Raw genomic sequence first — 21,350 nt, 5'->3', positions numbered from 1 at the left:
AGGTATACACTTAAAAAAAATGGGAATTTCAGCCCAGTCTTCTAGAAACTTGAATTTGTCTATTTTCCAGGGTAGGTTGGGGGGAAAATAGCTTCTACCTTGCAAGATTCTACAGGGATACATAATCTATGCCTACCATGCCCATAATTTAGTAAATAAATGTTAAGCCCCTGCATTAACTTAGAGAGAGAACTTTGTATAATATGAATCTTTTTGGATCTCCCGAAGAAATATACTCAGAGAAATTACAGGGACTTTGAAAGGTTAAAAACAAAACCAGGAGGCAATCTATATATTCTCACTGATTCTCAAACTTCAGCATCAGAATTACTTGGAAGACTTGACAAAACACAGGTTGCCGAGCTGCAGCCACACATTTCTGATTCGCTAGGTCTGGGGTGGGGCCCAAAGATTTACATTTCTAACAAGTACCCAGGTGATGCCGATGGTGCTGGTTCAGGGGACACTCTGAGAACTACTGTCCTTCATGAAGGAAAGGCATAAAGAAGCCAAATTACAAGCTCAGCCCTCACCTCTAAGAGGGCACAGCCACACATGGTGTCACACTAAGCACCTGAGAAAGATCTAGAAGAGATGGTTCCTTAATCAAGAATGTAACCTCATTGTTGTGAAGAAAGCTGCTAGTGGGAAGGGAATGGGGCAAGTGGTGAGAAACAAGAGAGGCGGAGTACACGGCTGTGAGGGGAAGACCAGAGAACAGTAGGCATCGCTGTATGCATGAAAATAGTGACTAGACTCATATTCATTGAACAGACATTATTGAGCAACTATGATGTGCCAAAAACTCGGCTAGATGTTAGGGACTCATCAGCGATCAAAACAGAAAATGTTCCTGCTCTGTGAACATTCTAGTTAGGTGAAACAATAATTAATTGTACAAAAAAATATAAAACATATCAGATATATCAGTCATATAGAAATGCTATGGAGAAAAATACAGGGTAAAGTAGGTGAAGATTAAGTGTTCTTTTTTATTTCTACACAGGGTGATACAGGAAGGATGTCCACCAGATATCACAGTAAGAACTGCCACAAGAAAACGAAGCAATTCTAATGTGTAACTCTGCAATCACTTTTCCCCCAGATGCCAGGATTAGTATAAAGAGCTCCAGATAGTGAGGGTGCGGAATTCATAAAAGTCCATCTGCCTAGAGCTCTGTCCTATTCATATATTCACAAGTCTCCTGGTAATTCTGTGACAGAAGAAAAAGTATTTGTTGTTTTTGTAGTCGGTCAGTTTTACAGATTCCCTGCAATATTCCATCCATAGATCTGCCATGGAGGATCAAGCTTAGGAAAGACATTTGTACATCTTACATCTCAGGTATGAAATGAAACTTTTCTAACACATGATGACCATCATCAGAAAACAGGGATGTTGTTAGATTTAGTTACAGTTCTTATTATAGCAGCACTTCCTTCTTTCACTTTCAGGGTGGCAGAAAATAGGACTTAGGTCAGCTAATACTTCTGCAAGGATCTAGTATGAAAATAATCTAGTTAGAAGACACTGTTTGGTTGGTTTTCAATGATCCAAGGAAAGATTTGCTGCCAGGGAGAATCCTTGCTCTTTTAAATTTTAAATGCATATATTCTAAGCAAATGCTCACATATTTTACCCAAATAAATCTAGAGTGCTCTAAAAGGAAGGAAGGAAGGAAGGAAGGAAGGAAGGAAGGAAGGAAGGAAGGAAGGAAGGAAGGAAGGAAGGAAGGAAGGAAGGAAGGAAGGAGGAGGGAGGGAGGGAGGGAGAGAGGGAGGGAGAGAAACAAACAAACCAAAAAATGAAAGCCTCCCACTCCTGTACTTCTCTCTATGTGCTCATATGTGGATATTAATTTTATATTATTTAAATTGGACTTCACTTTCAGAATTCTCAGGCACTCGGACACTTAGTGAAATATGCTATTTACTTTTGTATATTATTACTATTTAATCTCTTAATTTTCTGCATTTTCATGAGGTCACTTCCTAGACTCCTAGTTTCCTCTTTTAAACCACAGCTGCATCAAGCTGACTATGCTCAAAATAATAGGACTTACGAAAAAAATAGGCATTGCTAATCCACTGCTAGTTGAAAATACTTTCTAAATTATCAGACCTTCTTTAAAAAGCCCATGATATGCTTCATTATGTAAACAAACCTCCTCTGTGTTGCTTTTTAAGCTTGAAAATATCAAAATCATGACATGACATGAGAAGAATTCTATTTTGACAAAATGAAAAGCACAAAAATTCTTCTACCCAGAAAAAAAAGAAACAGAATGTAATGGGGAAAAATAAATGCAAAAATAGAATTGGCTAGAAACCAGCAACCACAAGAAAAGAAATATGACAGGAAATGGAACTAATCAGTTACTATAGTGAAGAGTTTTTTCCCCAGACTTTCTTAGGAGAAAAAAGGAAATTGTAAAGAAATGTAGAAACTAAGAGTTTGGACAAAGTTATTTATATAATCTTGAACAATACAAAATTCCCTGTGAATGTATACGTTTTTTGATGGGACAATGGAGTTTTTATTTAGTGGAATTTTGAAAGTTTATCTTCTTTGGGATTCTTCTGGTAAAGCTTTAGTTAGAAGGGTTGGAGCTTTTGAGGAGTAATGTCTATATAATTACCTACGATATCTTTTTCCAGAGGCAAAATTATCTTCATATCTAATTCAAGGCCTCTCGAAAGCTCAGTCCATTCAGGAATGGGTTTGCTTTGGCAGAACCCTCTTCAGCTCAGCAACAGACACTGCCAACAGATTAGCCTTCCGTGAATAACAATTCTTCATACACTGCAAAATTTTTCACATGAAAATTGCTTCTTTCAGTTATTCTCCCATTACAACTTACTTTTATTATCGGGTTATTTTGGTATAGACCTATATCAATTTTTTTCAGCTGTTTTATGCCTAGATAAAATTAGAAGATGTCATTTCTAAATATAGATATGAAAAATTAATCTCTATATTAAAAACAAATTTAGAAATAATTGTCATTTATTTGCTAGTTGTTTTGTGACTCCAAGTTTCAAAAAAATTAGTAGCTAATTCACTTAACACAAGTCATTTACAAAATGTTTGACAACCTCTGAGCATGTCTGCAGAGATGGTAGATAGAGAATAGTCTTTATTTAATTTCCAATATCGTACTGGAAAAAATATGGATAAAAGCTAGAACGCATATTAAAAATCATACGGCTCATCTCCATTTAATTTATATACAAGAAAGCCCAGGTCTCAAAATTTGACTTTCCTTATTCAAGGTAACACAGCTGCTTGGCAGACAAGACAAAAATTGAAACCAAGTCTCTGGATCCCAAGGAACACTGATGGTCCCTAATTATCACGGGGTAAGAGAGATCCACCAGCAACTAAATAACAAACACAACAGGTAATGAATTGAAAAAAAATTGATATTAACTTTTTTCACATCCTGTTGTAATCCATAGAAGCTTATTCATAAATAAATTAGTGAATGTCTGGAAATTCAATTGAACCACCATTTCCCAATGTTCAGACATGACAGAAAGACTGAAAAGAGGATGAATGATGAAAAGGTTCCTGAGTCAAAGTTATTTATTGAATTTTTCTTTTTCCCGCTCTATTATTGTACACATATAATAATAAAAGTTGATGAATGTATATTTTATGCAAGTGTATTACATATATTACCTGGTAACATATTATACTGTATAGTGTATTGCATGTATTACCTTATTTATTTCCTTTTATTGCTATTATCTTAATGTTTAATCTCACGTTTTGAGGCTATTAACGTAGCAATTATCATAAAGCTAAGAACCAGCATTTGAAACCAAATCTAAATGATTCCAATGTATATCTCTATCCAGTGAATTATATTGCTTAATCCTTGAAAACTCCCCCTGATTCTGGATTATGTGTGTTAAAAACAAAAACAAAAACAAAAAGACTAAAGAAACTACTTCTGCCTGTTGAAAAAAAATCTTATTTCTAAAATTAGATACAAATAACCATTAAAACTGATTCTAGATTGGGATAAATAAGATAAACAGGACTTTCAAAACAAACGCCTTTATGTATCACTGAGCATCTAAAATGCCTTCTCAAGGTTTCCATGCCAACCCTTTCTAGAATGCTAAAATAAGCTGTGAAACAACATTTACTCACACCACAATATGTAGTTTTTGATGTACTAAACTGTTTCACTGCATTTTAAAAAGAAATAAGCTCAAATAAATTTTGAATATTTAGCAAATGGGGGAAGTAAAAACGGTACCAGTCATCAGTGAGGAGGCAAACAATGTAACTTTTGTTTGTCTAAATGAGACAAGCCTTAAGAAGGACTTAAACGGAACTTTTCATTTCTGCTAACATCCTTTTTATGTATATCCATAGTTAGTCATCGCTTTTCAAAATAGAGTTTTATAAAAGTTATGTTTAAATTATAAACAACACTAAGCACTTAACACTGAATATATAGAAGACAAATTTGGAAATCTAGGGCACTTCAATCTTTGATTCGGACCACCTGGCAAGAGAAAAATAAATGAATAAAAAGCCAAATGGAGCCGAATAGGTCTCATGCAGTTTGAAGAGATTTCTTTTTATCTGTCAAGCTCCTTAAAAGTAAATATTGCAGTTTGAATGCTGAATATGACAGGAGCCTCCAGCGGAGAAGAAGAAACTCCTGCAGGTCGGAAGAGATGGGCAAGAGAAGGGCCTAGTGTTTGGGTCCAGCCTCCTGCATGCAGAAGACGTAGGCCGAGGAGCTCAGACAGGGTGGTTAGAAAGGGAATACTCAGGACAGCAACAGAGAAGGGCACACAAGGCACTGGAATAGTAACAGCAACCCAACAACAGCAATGAGAGTAAGAGCGAATGTAGACAACATAACACTAAAATTATATCAGGCAATGCACTAAGTTCCAGAAAGACAGTAATGACAAGGCATGTGTGGTCTCTGACTTCAAACAACTAGGAATCTAATTAATCTTTAAAACATGTTGATTAGGGAGGGAGAATAAAGCGAAATGCCATGAGAGATTGCATTCGGGGTGTTATGGGAGTGCACAGTGAAGGCATCTGGCCCAGTGTAGGAAGGACCACTCTGAGTAACTGAGGTCTAAGCATTCACTCCAAACAGAAGAAAACATAGAGAATAAAGGGAGGAGAGATGGCAGGAAATAAGGCTGAAGAACCATTTACTAACTTAACTAATTTAAGTTGAACATACATGTCAGATTTTAATTTGTTCCTTACCAGATTTTTAAGTATATAATACGTCATACCTAAAGACCAATATTGGCAATCATAAACAGGAAAAGACAACTGTAAATTTATTAGAGTCACAACTACACTTACTCCATCACCAATAAATGTAGGCTTCAATGAGTTAATTGACATCCCTCTGATTCAGTGGTCTGGGTTTCCTGTGTAAGTTGTAACAGTTCAGATGCAACTGTTTTGTTACTGAGGGGGCAGCATCAACTGATACTTTCCCTTAATGAGGAAAATTCAAGATTTTACCAAAGATAAATAAACAAACACAAAAACTTCAGTATGGAGCTTTAAATAAATATCCTGGATTGAGGTCTTAGGCCATGTCCTTACAACTGCAGAGACCTTCAAGTGCAGGCCTCTTACATATATTATTTTGAAACTTTTTTCATATATGGACTTGAACGCTCAATCAGAAATACAATGCTTGTTTACACAGCGCTTTCAAAAGTTATTTTTAAAAACTATTTGTCACAAACATTTCTTGAAACATCATATAAGAAGGGGCAACATTTTCCTCAACCTGAGGCTTATGACTTGTCAACTACTTCACTGTGATTTAGGTCTCACTTATCCCAATCTGCAAGACTTCTTCCAAATCATTTTATTTTCCTGCATCTACGATACTCTAGTTTTTAGAGTTCAAACTGCTGTTTTGTGACAGGTGCCATTGGTTCTGCATTGGCCAATCCATTAAGAGATTGTAAATAGGGCTCTGCTTTGATACAGAAGTGTATGGCCATGCCTTTCTAATCTGATTAGCTCCTTGGAATTTATATTACTGTCTTTACTGAATATATTTTTCTCATTTCACAGCTGAGATCCAGCTGATGAAAAAAAAAAAAAAATGGAGGCCCATCAATCCTAATGGGACACCGGTTAAAAAGATGATGAATCTTGTTCTATATCCAGTGTGAGAAGTAGCTTGACACTGGTCTTTGCTGCTTCTTTAAAACTGAATGAACAAATTCTCCCCCATTTGAATTTTATTTATGAAAACAATATTTTCTGAACCAAAGCTCTAAAAATACGGCTTCTCAAAATATTTTTCTGTGTAATTTATGATTTAATTAATACGAAGTCTTACAAAGCTGAACTGAACTACACTGTTACGTATTTAATCTATAATTTTATTGGAAAAAGAATACCATGGGAGCTTTAGTACTTATGAAAGCAAAATTTAAGGAATTTAGCAAACAGTTTCTCCTTTAAAACATGCTATAGAATGGACCACGTAATGTGTTATTGATCGCAAAATCCCAATCTCCTGGTTTATCAGTTGAGATGGATCATGAATGTGCTTTTGATATTATCTTTGAGAGGCATAGGGGCCCAGCTGACAGAGCTCCAATACTGCAAAATCTCTTAACGGTTCTTTCTCTGAAAAGTTAGAAGAGAAAGGTATCAATCCTAACAGCTAAAGCAGCTTAAAAAAAAATATTTTTTGAAATAAGATTAAAGAGTTTACAAGAAGCAAGGAAGGAAGCATAAAGACAGATAAAAAGGAGAGAAAAGGTTACAATCCAATCAAACCCCCTTTATGCCTGAAGAATAAATTGAATCATATCCTAGTAATGACAAAAGCATGGGTGGGGGAGGAAGGATTGGACAGGTGCTGCCACAAAACAACTTTTAAAAACCATCAACTGATATATTTTGAAATTGTTAATAAATGCGGTCAAATCATTTAGGAAATGATACATTATATTTTGGTACATCATCTCAGTGTGTACATGTATGTACGTGGAAGGCTGTTGCCACCTGAATAAAAGTGAGCAAGACTGTGTCTTTCTTGTTCTCTTCTAGCACACTTCTCGGCATGATGTGGTGCCCAAGAAAGCATTTGTTTAGTGAGTAAATAATTCATTCAGAGTCATTTTACACATACTGGAAATAAGCTTAGCCTGCCTCAATACTATAAAGGAAATTATAAGAAGCTCTGAACCATACTTTGGGGGCAAATTGGCAAAAGGAGAGATTTTCAAAAGAAGACACTATGCATAACCTTTAATGTCATTGTCATTAACCAACATGGGGAGACCAACCAATGATACTGCAAAAATACTGCCACATCTCCCAACATGATATTTAGCATGGACAGTGTGTCATTCAAAAATTACTGCATGAGATGGGAGAGGTTAAAAATAAGTCCAATTAATACACAATAAAATTTAAAACTATAAGTCCTTTATAGTAAGAAAAAATGTAATAGGGAGCAAAGTAAACAATACTGTGAGAAAATATCCTATGAAACAACCACCTTTTAATAAGCAAATGACCTCGCGAAAGGGAAAAGAATTCATCTTGCTGGGAAGGTCTTAAGTGGCCTGAAGAATCTTCCCTTAAACACATACCCTTTTCATTAGAAATTAGGTCTTCATCTCAAAATTAATAAAAACAAAACAAAATAAAATAATATGAAATAATACTTTTGCTGGAAAGATTAAGCCCTTGTGACATTCTTTTTTCCTTGTACAGAGAACTAAAATTTGTGTAGGTAAAGGCTGCTACTTCATTATTAGTCATTACTAAATCTTCCCTATGTCCCTCTTTAGAATTCTAATTATATTCGCACACAAAAAAATACGCATTTTATGCTGTTCCTACTACATTTTAAAGAGGCATTTTAGCAAAATGTGTGAGGAAAGGAATGCTTTTATTAGAGCATATGGATTTAGCTGTGCATATGTATATATATTAAGAAATTAATCACTGGATGTCTTATAGGGAAGCCTGTCTTTAGTAATCTCCTGATCTATTTATCATCAGCAGATGCTCACTCTGGGTGCAACCTAAGTGATTACTCCCAGAAATCTCATAATTGCAGTAATTAGGGTCACGTGACCTTCAGCTTGTTCCTGCTAGAAAAAAAAAGGTGGGGGTGGGGAGGCAGATGGCCCACATTAGCATTTGAATGAGCACTGGAGATCTTGCAGTTGAGCAGTTTAAGTTAAATGCACCAGAAAGCTGTGATGTCCAGTCTCAAACACATTTCAAGTAGAAATTTAAGACCTTTTTTATATGATCCATTCTGCTCTCCACAAAGTCTGCTTTCCCTTGAAAAAGTCAAATATGAGCAGTACTACCCCCCAATAATTTACCCAGCAATTAAGTTACTATGATTGTGAAGGAGCAGTGATCCTTTTACTTGAATCTTTCCATTTTAAAGCCTATTTGTTCTTTGTTTTAGAATATACTGACAATATACTCAGAAAACCCAAAATATCCATTGACTACTTTTCTTAAAAAACATTTATTTCATTCATTTTACACTGTAAGGACAAATATACTTCTTATTTAAATCTTTATGCTGAAAACAAGAGTAGATAGAGGCTGCTTTCTACTGTCCCTTTTCTTATAGAATTTCTTTCTTTGTTCTTTGCAAATTTATGTAAATCTTAATGATGGCTAACTAAGCCTCCCATTAGCCTCGCAACTCAGAAATGTTTTCTCAAGAACCTTGGAACTATCTTTTTGAAATGCAAACATCAAGGGAGAAAGCTCCCCTATCTCCCAGTTCCTATGGGAGGATAGGAGCCTATCTTCAGTGTTACTCTTGCTCCAAGTTGCAAAACTTCTTCCTGTTATAAAGGGATAAGAAACTGGTTTCTCCTTGGAGAAAGTCAATTAGCTAACACAGGTGATCAACCCAATTACCTGAAGAATTTAGGATGGTGCAGTCAAGTCCTTTTACTTGAGTACTGGTTATTGTTTATCTTGAAAGCATGTGTGTAATCCCACTCTTGGCTACATCTACTTGGCAATATAGAAAAGTGAGATTTCTTTTGGTTTTTGCAATCTCTTAGTGGATTGCCTGTAATGTTCATCACATTCTGGTTTGATGCCTAATAGTAGAAGTGTTTTCTTTTTCTATTACTTTGGTGGAGGGGACTTCTGGGTTGGGATAAGATTTTGTTTTTAATTATATTCCCTCAACAATTTTGATTTTAATTAATCTGTCTCCCTGTAGTAGAGCCCTTTTAGATATTTAACAAAGGACTTAAACAGTAAAATTCCAAATTTCCCATCTGAAATTTAAATAAGAAGATAAAGTAGTTAATTTTACTATTTCATTTATCTTTAATTATAAACAAGCTTGATAATACTAGTGCCAAAATAAAATAATTACAGACATCAAGAGGGTTAGTTGGAACATCTAGTTCCCAAATGTTGAGATATCCATGTTTATTTTTTTCTCTTCCTAAAACCTGCAACAAAAATAGACTTTCATTAAAGGAAGCTTTTGAAACAGACATTCACAGCAGTATATATCTATGTAACTATTCTGTGTGCATGAAGAGAGAATGAAAAATCTCATGATGAATTGGGTTTCTGCTCACAGTTAAAGAAGTGATACACATACAAGTAATTCAACAAATATTTGTAGGGAAAAAAAGGTGGAAGACTAAGAAAGAAGGAAGAAAAGAAGAGGCAGGATACAGATCCACAGTAAACCTGTCCTGCACCCTCTGTTCAAGTTTCTCAACTTCCGAGTTCTCATTCCCTTATGCGTGCTTTGGTTTCCATAGACCCTTTTCAAGAAATGTCCTTTCTGTACCTCCAACTCTCTATTGTGGCTATTTAAATTCTACTTACCTATAAACCCAGCTGAAGGTCCCTTTTAAAAAATTTGGCCCGTCAAAATCAATTATATCTTCCCTGGGTCACTCTACACAGTTATATCTGTGCTTAGTATTTGATCGTATCATCATGTATTAGTTACTATTTATATGCATTAGTTTTCCCCTCTCTTGACTGTAAGCCATTGAAGAGCAAAGTAACCACTGTTAACACATTTAAAGCATTCACAGAATCTTGCTCTCAAATGAACTACAACTGGATCCTCACTACTCGATTTATTAATAACTACTCTGTTGTATTGGAACTGCACCTTCTTATGTAGGCTTACTTCATGTGTGCAAAGATTTAATTCTGAAAGTACATAGAATGATTTAGAGATATTATCATGTACAAATTCTCTTTCTCCGATAAAAATACATGATGAAACTATGGGACGAAAGAATGTAATTTGGTTTCCCAAAGGCTGGACCAGGCAAAAATGTGTTAGCATCTAGGCTGTTTTACTTTTTGTTTTTTTCTTTTACTTTTAAAAAAACATCTGTTTGGCTATCATTCACCTCATGGCTAGGATTTCTTTATATATACTTTTCTATTTTTTGAGCAGCATACTTCTTCCCCCATCTGCTTCCCTTGCCCTTCCACTCCGTAAAGTGGTGTATTTCAACGTGGGGTCATGTTAGCTAATGACTAGGATTCCTATGTCCTAGTAAATGGTACATTGTTTGAATATCTATGTGGGATACCATTTATGGCTATGTCGAAATGATGAAATAAAGAGATACATATCAAAAACTACAATTACGTGGGCTTTACGAGATAGACAACGAACTTGTTAAAAACTCTCTAAGCAGTCCATGACATGTAAATGAAGAAGATACTATGCTCAATCCAAAGAGAAACTGTTTACTTTTCTGAAAGCAAAAGTAAATCACATCACATTTCAAACACTTTTTATGCCATTGGCTAGTATCGTGCCACACATTGTGGTGACAAAACACACGACATTTCTAAAAGTTTTCTTGTTAATCAATGAAGTATTTGATGTTTTCATCCTCTTTATATTTATGTAAAGGTGAAGAGTGTCCTTCTTTTTTAAGCGCAAAGTTAAAATAACATTTGCCACTAAGTCTCTAACGGAGAACTTCAGTGATCACCAAGAAGAAAATTTACAAAAACTATCTAAATATAAGAAAATCAAAAAATTAATACATGTCTACTTAGTCCCTACAATGAAAGAGGAACACAGCAATTCCAGATACAGTGGAAGAGAGAGGATGATGCCTGATAGCGAAACTTGGTAAATACCCTGTGGGGTGTACATTTCCAGTACATGTGTAATCATTCAATAGCATACAATATTTTAACGTAACATTAGTAATTATTAACATGGAAGATTATGTAAATTTTTGTGTTGTACAACACTTGTATGAAATAGAAGAAAAGGTAATTTCACTCCATTGAAGTGCCTATGTAATAGCCTAGCCTGAATATGTAAGTACAATTTCTCTCTGAGCATTAATTTCACCTAAGGAAATTAACTGCCTGCCAGTACACCCCTCTAACATACTACAATAATAATTTACATCTTAATTTCCAAACAGGTAGAAAACCCCAAGGGGTACCCTAAGTGCACAAATCCTCCCCCTGCGATAGTGTAGCCAGACGGTCTAAATTAGGTCTTCGAGTCTCTAAGGGATAATGGAAAGTCGAAATGAAATTTGAAATGGTTTGCAACTATGAAGTTGCCTGTCAAGTTAAACATCCTGCTCGCTGACTCATTTTTTACCCCATATTTCCAAAACTTAAATAAATTTTAAAGGAGGAAATTCTTACATCTTTATTTTCAATAAGTTCCTTACCCCTTCCCTTTTTTTATTCCTGTTGTTTAATTTATTCTCCTCTATTGGTCTGATACTCCTTATGGCTGACTTAAAACCCCTTAAAGATGCCACTATAGCTGTTTTTTTAAAAGTAGATCAGCTTGTACTCGCACCTTAGTATTGTACCAGAGAGCTACTTCTGGCAGAACACTAATAGAAGGCAATCGTTTTGAGGAAAAGGTGGAAAAAGTATATATTCATTCTAGGTGAAGCATCTTTAAGCAAATGATATCAAGCCCACTCTCTACTCTCTTTATTATTCTGAAGATCAATATCTTATAGTTTAAGCCATCACTAAATGATGTATATCATAGGTAAGTAGTTACATTTAGATAAATGTGTATTTTTCTACTTACTGTTATTCCATAAAAGACTTTTCTGTATTTCTAAGAACTAACATATTTCACAGAGCAATGCTCTGTTTATAAAAATTCTATCTGGGTCAGGTGCAGTGGCTCACACCTGTAATCTCAGCACTTTGAGAGACTGAGGCAGGAGGACTGCATGAGCCCAGGAGCTTGAGACCAACCTAGGCAACATAGTGAGACCCCATCTTTGCAAAAAATAAAAGAAAATAATTTAGCTTGGCATAGTGGTGTGCACCTGTGGCCCCAGCTACTCAGGAGTCTGAGGCAGGAAGGATCACTTGAGCTGCGTAGGTCAAGGCTGCAGTGAGCCATGATCACACTACTGTACTTTAGCCTGGGTGACAGAATAAGACTCTGTCTCTACGTAAATAAATGAAATAAAAATAAAAATTGTTTCTGGTTTAATGATTAAGTTTTTCGATTCATAAAATGAAGACAATAGTACTTTCAGTTCCAAATACCTGCTGATATGGTTTGCTTCTGTGTCCCCACCCAAATCTTACCTCAAATGTTAATCCCCACATGTCAGGGGAGGGACCAGGTGGGAGGTCATTGAATCACGGGCGCGGTTTCTCCCATGCTATTTTAATGATAGTGAATGAGTTCTCAAAAGAGCTGATGGTTTTAAAGTGTGGCACTTCATCGTGCTCGCACATACTCCCTCCTGCCACGTTGTGAAGAAGGTGAAGAAAGTGCCTGCTTCCGCTTGCACCATGATTGTGTTTCCTGGGGCCTCCCCAGCCATGCAGAACTGTAAGTCAATTAAACCTCTTTTCTTTATAAATTACCCAACTTCAGGAAAGTTCTTCATAGCAGTGTGAAAATGGACTAATACACTTACTAATATTCAAAAAATAATGTACTAAGAGATAACTTGCTCTGGTTTTGAACTACAAACTTTGACAGTTTAGATAAATGAGAGAAAGAAGAAAGAAGATAGACATAGATGTACACATATAATGCATTGAGTATACAACTTTAGATAAATGAAAGAAAGAAGAAAGAAGATAGACATAGATGTACACATATAATGCATTCACTGTTTTCTTTATTCAACTCTTCACTAATTAGATTTGAAATGGTCGAAAGAAAGAAGACTCTAAAGCAACACAAAGTTGATAACCATAAGACATTGAATAATACGGAATGAAACTTAATCCATGTCGGTTTGTTATGGCAAATGATTTTTCAACATTTTTGTATTATTAATAACTGGGAGAGATTAGTTCAGAAAAGGCACATAATTTTACCCTCTTCAACAAAATTGACTCAGAAAGCATGCCTGAAAGTAAAGTCCTTGTATTGTGCATTGGCAAAACTATTTGCAACCAGCATGCCTATCTACTTACCTATCTATCACATGTGGGTATTATATGTCATATTCCTTTTTTCTAATACACGATGGATAATCTTCTGTTCTCAGGTGAATAACTGATGAAGCTTAACAAGTCTCACGTTGATTCACAGAGGAACAAGAGAGTTTATCCCTTTTACTACTATGCAGTTCTTATTCTGCAATAAGTAGAATATAAATAATTTCTTACATAATAAAGAAATTCATTTCTTTTGTTTTTAAATCCTACAAACTACCCTAATAAGATATAAGGCCAATATTTAGGTTATAATACTTTTTAATGATATAAATGGGCTGCAAAGAGATCAGCTGTGTTATTCTTTGGAATGGGATTCTTTTTTACAGACGAATTTAGGAAAAGAATAAAGATTAGCTGGTTAGTGAATTAAATCCACAGAATTGATTTCATAAGCATGGGGTTTGTATGAAAACATAGCCAGTGGTTGTCTTTTGCAGCCATTTGATACTATATTTAATTAAGAAATGAAGAATCAGCTAGAGCATTCTTTTCCCACATGAAAAAAAAGAGAGGACTTTAAACAATAATCACCCCTAAGATATTTGAAGCTGCAATAATTATTAGGTTTAATTTGGGAAATTTAGAAAACTTATGAAAAAGGTGATTATTTTGTCATTTTATTTGATTCCTACATTTAGCATAGTATAATATCTTTGTATTAAAAACAAAAATCCAGGATTCTAATGATTAGATTTACATATGATACAAAGTGACTTTGAGATTCTGGAAAGATTTATAGAATGCCCAATTATTTGTTTACTACTTTAAGGAGAAATACAAAGCTTCCAGAATCACATTTCAAACTGAAAAGACCATTTAATCCTTAGGATAATTTACTTTCTCTTGTGAAGCTTTCTGAAATTTGATGCATCATAAATACATATTTTCTCTTTTTAATAGAAAGTAATCCTTTCCTGTTAAAAACATGATTATCACAGAATTAGCTCATGACATGACTTAGAACAGGAGAGATGGGGAGGAGGTTGAAGTGAGGGTGGCAGACAAACTTGCTACCCCTCCTCATTTTTTCACATGACCTAATGAAGAATCTTGGGGATATGTGCTTCCAGAATTGCTCTTTCATTTTGACAGCCTGGCATACTGAGGAAATAGGCTTGTTGATGCCATGAAAGATGAATATGAAAATACTACCCACTGGAAGAATCTTAAAGAACAAGTATTGGATCTGTGGTTTTTTTTGTTTTTTGTTTTCTCAAGAGAGAAAGATAGGGTGCCATGAAAGAGGATACAGTGATTAATGATTATTATAACATACACGCATATATACACACATATATGTAGCTCTATATTTAGTCTTCATATGTAATACAATTGTTTATATTTTGTTTCACAATTTTATAATTTTTATATAATGAACTTTAAAGAAATTCATTATATAAGCATTTCCTAAGTGTCCATTTCCTCCAAAGCCCTATTGAGATAGCACGCATAAGGGTAGTCTCCAGTTTCTCCTTAAAAAACCTATGGGCTGCTAGGGGAGAATGGACCTATCCAAATATAATCATAACATGAAGCATAACAAGTCTATAAGAAATGTGTGAAGCAACATGAAGCAAGTTGGAAGAGAAATATAGCATCTCCCTGAGAAGGTACTGGAAGTTGACCAAGAAGCTAATCAAAATTTTGTATTGATTCTGGAAAGCTCAAAGCACCGAAGCTTACTGGTTAGACATTAAGAACATCCTCCTCTCCCCACTTCCTATTTCATTAGAGTATTAGCATTTTCTACACTGTTTTTTTTGTTTTGTTTTGTTTTAAGTGTAAGTCTGCTTAATTGTGCAATATGCTGTTTAGGTTAACAGCATCTTTAATGAAAGATATAATACTGTTCAGCAGAGCATAGAGAAATTACTTTCTGGCCAGTTTAAAATACAGCATTAAATTCTATATATTGGACTGGGTGTAGTGTCTCACGCCTGTAATCTCATCACTTTGGAAAATCAAGGCAGGAGGATCACTTCATGCCAGATCAAGACCAGCCTGGGCAACATAGAGAGACCCTGTCTCTATAAAAGGCATAAAATAAAAAATTAGCTGGGTGTGCTGGTGCACGCTACCACAGTCCTAGCTACTTAGGAGACTGAGGCAGGAGAATCACTTGAGCTTAGAAGTTTGAGGTTATAGTAAGCTATGATTGCACTCCATCCCAGTCTGGGCAACAGAGTGAGGCCCTATCTCTATAAAAGAAATATTTTTTAAAATTACATATATCATACATTATATATACACACACACACACACACACACATATAACTTCTGGCTTCTTTAATTTATATAATTTGAAGCTTTTATAAGAATAATTTAAAGATCCTCATTCATTTTATTTTCTGTTTTAAAAGAAGCATCAGAAATTATTACACATGTAAAATCTAGAATAAAAGACTTTAATAGAGTATTTTTTGGTTTGTTTGTTTTCAAGGCTCAATGGAGCAAACACTCCTATTTATTTAGCAATCACCATATGCCAGACATTGTTCTACGAGTCTTTTTTTTTCATTAAAATGTAATTTATTTATTATAATTGTACATATTTATCAGACACAATGTTTTGATACAAGTCTACAATATGTAATAAAGTAATTAGCATATTTTTATAGAGTGCTTAAAAGCGGATTAAAAGTTACAATTTTTAAGACTCACAATAATATCTCACTTAATCTTTTTTTTTTCTTTTTTTTTTTTTTTTTTGAGACGGAGTCTCGCTCTGTCGCCCAGGCTGGAGTACAGTGGCAGGATCTCGCATCACTGCAAGCTCCGCCTCCCGGGTTCACACCATTCTCCTGCCTCAGCCTCCCGAGTAGCTGGGACTACAGGCGCCCGCCACCACGCCCGGCTAGTTTTTTGTATTTTTAGTAGAGACAGGGTGTCACCGTGTTTGCCAGGATGGTCTCGATCTCCTGACCTCATGATCCGCCCACCTCGGCTTCCCAAAGTGCTGGGATTACAGGCGTGAGCTACCGCGCCCGGCCATATCTCATTTAATCTTAAAATGAAGTGTAAGTTATTTTTGTTTCCATTTTACAGATAATAAAATCAAAGGGCTTGACCAAGGAACACCACAAGCAGCTTAGCAGTCTAGAAGTATAGAGGGCATAATTAGAATTAGCAGGAAGGACTAGATCCAGGTAGAAAAGAAGCACAGCATCCACCCTGTGCTGGAGCACTGGATCAAAATCAGGGCTTTGATAAATAATTTCGGACAAATATTAATGATTCAATCATAGGCAACTGACCAGGCACAGTGACTCATGCCTGTAATCCCAGCACTTTCAGAGGCTGAAGCAGGAGGACCGCTTTAAGCCAGGAGTTTGAGACCAGCCTGGGCAACGAAGCGAGACTCGGTCTCTACAAACAATAAAAAATATAGCCAGGAATGGTGGCACAAGCCTGTAGTCCTAAGCTACTCAGGAGGCTAAGATGAGAGGACAACTTGAGCCCAAGAGCTTGAGGCTGCAGTGAGCCATGATTGTGTCACTATACTCCAGGCTAGGTGACAGAGGGACACTCTATCTCTTCAAAAAAATTCATAGGAAATCATCTCTTTAAGAATTCTAAGCACCAAGAAAGCATGAATTCACCTAATTTCAAACTCGGGTACTTCAACCGATACCACCAGAACACTTTAATATAGTCAAGTGCAATTGCAAAGGCAGGGGAAGTCTTATAGCACTGACAGCCTTGTGTTAAGCAATGTATCCCTTAGCACTAAATGTCAGTCTGACGAACATGATCCCTCTTTGGGAGCAAGATAGGATGGGGTTGGAGGTAGGGTCTTCATGGAATATATATGCTAAATACTGACTGCATTAGAGGGAGCATAAAAGGTTAGTGTATAGGATGAAGAATAAACGGATACAAAATAGCAACAAGTTATATCCAACATTTTCTTTTTAACTTTTGATTTTGCAAAATGAGACTAAAAGACAGTATCAATATAGAAAAGTAAGTATTTTTAAAATTTTGAGGAGAGAAATTTATAAAATATCTAAGCACTAGCTAGCACACAATATGACATTTTACTTTTAGATTTGTAGAGTAATCTTAGTCCTTTTCTGCTCGCAGCATTCCAAACACTTCCAGAAAAGCTATTGCACCTCATGTCACTTGTTGAGCAGTATTTCCACTGTAAGTAAACTTGAGAACTCTATTAAAGATCATCTCCCTTGTCCCATTCCTTAGGGTCCTCAACCTCTTTCTCAAGAAAACTATAATTAATATAATTAACATGATCATCTATCTTTATAAGGATGAAAATCATTTAGTTTTTGATTCTATCTTCAACAGCATAAGATCAAACAGCCTTCCCAGGCTGACAGTGGCAGAACCAATGAAATTAACATTACCTATTCACTCTATCTAAAAAACAAGTTATGCTGTTTAGATTGATACTTTTAATGACCCATAAGTATTCCTTTACAAGCACTTGTTTCCTATTTAATATTTTAAAATTGAGAAGCCATCATTTGCTTATCAAACTGAGAAATTTTTAAAATCCTAATTCCAATATTGGCATGAGTATTGCAAAACTCAGACTGCTTCTGCTACCAGTGAAGTGCATATTGGTATATAATTTTGTGGAACACTCACAATGTACACATTAGTCACCTCAAATATATTTATTCCTTTACACTACATAATCCCACTTCTACAAATTGATCCTAAGTACAATGTCAGCAGTGAATACAAACATTTTAGAAGCATATTTATTGCAGTGCTATTTATAATAGTGAGATATTAAAAATGGTCTGAATGTCCAACAATGGGTAAATGGTGAAATAAATTATGAAATATCCACAGGATAGTATATCACAGAGCCATTAAAAATCACCTTTTCAAGTAACTGGAATGTATAGAATAGAAAATTTAATTTACCTTTCATGAAAACAAACCATGATAAAAACTGGAGGAAAATATACGAAAATGCTGGTAGCAGTATTAATAATAAAGAAAAAGAAGCAGATCAGAAAAACCAATACATATTTTTTTAAAAGGCAAAAAGTGTGGCCTAAAATGTTGCTAAGAATCAATGCCAAATTTACCTTCCTTGTTTCTGGACTTTATTCTGACTTTTTTTTTGTAATAACTTTAGGAGATTAAAACACGTTTCCAATCTAAATTCAGTAACATTGTGTTTCATAAAATCTAAGATACCATTCATTACAAGACACACCTCATTTACTACCAGGAAAAAAAAAAAAATGCTGTCAATTTAACTATAGCATAACTTAATTTTACGTAATTTAATGTAAAATTACATGCATCACAGAACTGATAAAATATTGCAATGGCATTTCTGATGTTCTATTTTATATACCTCTATCAGTAGCTTGCGTTTATCTGGCAACACTAGTTATTTTGCTCAGCTAATATTTTCACAAAAAAACATGATTTTTCTGTGAGGGAAATTCTCATCTTAAACCAAAAGTACTTAGTTACAGTTGAAAAAAATGGTAATTTCCATTACATATATTCTGTTTTGATAACTTGGCTGTTTCTGGTGAGTTAATATATTTTTAAGAGACTTACTACATCTAACTGCTTTTACAAAATGTGATTTAGATAACTGATTAATCAAATGTAATTTAATATTATTTTCATTTCCAGATAGAAGGGAAAACAATACTAATAAATACTAAACCACACATATCCAAGTGGGAAGACCTGATAAAAAGAGAGGTTTAAACATGTTTCCATTTCTATGTACACTTTATTTTCACTGGTACATTTATTTATTAATTTGAAAATAGGCAAGTCATCTTGACCAAACACACTCAATTTTCATATTCTCACAACAGAAATCTCCACGTAGAAGATGGTTAGGGAATCAGATTATGAAACTTTTTGTGCATTACGGTTACTTTTTCTATAATCTAACAAAAATCTTTTTTCTTTTCAGTTTTCTTTCTGGAAAGTGGTCAGAGCAAGCTGAGATTGCAAACTGCCGTGTTTACCATATCGACTATATAATAAAAAATCAGGAAGAGAAGAGTTTACTTCTTATTAAAGAAGAGAAAGGAAAGGTTTACCTCTCATACAGATTTATTATTAAAACTTAACTCTGTGCATTAAAAACATTACTGATTCAATGATGTATACTTTAAAAAAATCTCATTCTACTTGTAATTTTGGTTTTGTAGGTGGATGGGATAGGGTCTAGCAGGGGGTAAAAGTAGAAAAAAGTTCAAAAAGTCTTTAAAAATTGCACATTTAAATGTTCACAAATCTCGATAGTATATGCTAAAAAGTGAATAAAAAAGAGAGACTTCAATAAATTTGACCCCGAACTAAATGAAAACACTTAATAAAATAATAGTTTATAAATAGACTTTAAATCAATACTTGTGGACATTTCACCTATTTTCTTTATTAAGTTTCCAATTATCTATAGGCATAATTTTAATATATTCTATTTGCTTCATTCTGTACAGATTTCAAAGATAGGAAAGCACAGTTTGTACCTGAAAAGAGAAATAATCGTAGTTTTTCATCTGTGTGTGTATTTGTGTGTGTGTGTGTGTGTGTGTGTGTGTATGTGAGAGAGAGAGAGAGTGTCTGTGTGTCTGTGTGTTTATGTGTATTTGGTTGCAGGAAAGTGAGGTCAGAATTGAGGCCAGAAAAGGTACATATTTACAGTGTGCCTGTTATATGACAGACACTGCAATCTGAAGGGTTAAACATGGGCTTTAAAGAGAAAATTCCTGATTAGTGTAAGGGTAAATGAAAAGCTAATGTTTTCCTTTACGTTAATTATTAATCAAAAGCCTATACAAAAAGTTTAGCAACACCTGGCATGTTGTTCTTTTATAAGCAATAAAAGTCTTCATTTTATTCAGCGTTTAGTTTTTTTTTTTTTTAATCTGAATACATGTTCAAAAAAAAAAAAATAGACGGCATAAATAAAATCCCAAGCTTATTGCTGTTAGGGCCTTCTGAGGTTCTGTTATTACTCTAAACTCAGTTAAGCTAGTTTCAAGTCTCAATTAAAGCCAATTAGTAAAAGCACAGAACAAAAGGAATGACATCTTGACACTCTGCTAACTGAAATTTTTTACTGAAAAGTACGTTTTCAACTCTACCCTCTTTAGGAAATACATCCTCGTTGGGTATATAATTGTGGAATTCAAAATGTTTTCCTGCAAATTCAGGAAGCTGACCATTCTTTGAAAGGTCAGCCTTCCAAGAAGTCATTCTTTTAATATTTCTGTTAATTAAACAAATGAATTCGAGTGGGATTTTTGTTTTTCATTATTTGAAACTCAGTAGTAAGATGAAATAAATTCAATATTCAAAAACCAAATAAATTATACTAACTAGAAAAACAAACAGTACTCAGGGAACCATGTTTGCTAGTAAGCCAACTCTGAAATATATCCAGGTTTTACTAAATTTCAGCTTTTACCACACATTGCAAGCACATTGTTGACCCAGCTATCTAAAGAGCCATGATGCCTTTATTTTATTTCACAGTTTAATCATGATTGACACAAATACAGTACTGACCTTAATTCCAGCCAGAAGTTATAAGATACTTTGGATTAGATCAATAAAATCTAAAAGAAGAAGAGAAAAATACCCAGTAAGTTAAATCAGTTGAACAATCTGGCTTTTTCTTTCACTAACGAGGAAGATAAAATCAGAAGTGACTTGTTCCTCACTCCGTAAAATGCACTGACTGAAACACATCCACACAACGGTTACGTATAATACAACTTTAAGCTTACAAGTACGTTCTACATTTTATTGGAAAAAAACATATATTAAATGCCAAAATTACATCCTATTTTTATTTTATACTTATTTAAAGTAAAAGTCCTATGCTCACATTCTAAAACAACCAACCAAAAAGAATTTTTAACAC

The 21,350-nt window shown here is 34.6% G+C and overlaps 1 protein-coding gene and 1 long non-coding RNA gene across 42 annotated transcripts in view; one reads left to right on the top strand and one right to left on the bottom strand.

The window, feature by feature from the left end:
- MAP2 (microtubule associated protein 2) overlaps window positions 1–21,350 on the bottom strand; it is a 308,224-nt gene that overhangs the window by 205,230 nt on the left and 81,644 nt on the right. For 39 of the 40 annotated variants that reach the window (XM_038001613.2, XM_073020011.1, XM_073020006.1 and 36 more), the window contains exon 2: window positions 20,993–21,042. The exons of the other annotated variant lie outside the window; for it this stretch is intronic. The gene's annotated coding sequence lies outside the window, so the exon portion shown is untranslated. The remainder of the gene's footprint in view (window positions 1–20,992; window positions 21,043–21,350) is intronic. 40 annotated transcript variants of the gene reach the window in all.
- On the top strand, window positions 1,146–20,320 carry LOC140712600 (uncharacterized). 2 transcript variants are annotated; one of them, XR_012094297.1, is made up of 3 exons: window positions 1,146–1,345; window positions 3,274–3,401; window positions 19,389–20,320. It is a non-coding gene; the product is annotated as an uncharacterized lncRNA (long non-coding RNA). The 2 variants fall into 2 exon arrangements; XR_012094298.1 differs by lacking the exon at window positions 19,389–20,320 and adding an exon at window positions 7,076–11,527.

This window comes from Chlorocebus sabaeus, chromosome 10, assembly GCF_047675955.1.
Source record: "Chlorocebus sabaeus isolate Y175 chromosome 10, mChlSab1.0.hap1, whole genome shotgun sequence".
In the NCBI taxonomy this organism is placed as follows: domain Eukaryota; kingdom Metazoa; phylum Chordata; class Mammalia; order Primates; family Cercopithecidae; genus Chlorocebus; species Chlorocebus sabaeus.
The sequence above is the reverse complement of the archived record's forward strand: the minus strand, read 5'-3'. Positions and strand labels throughout refer to the sequence as shown.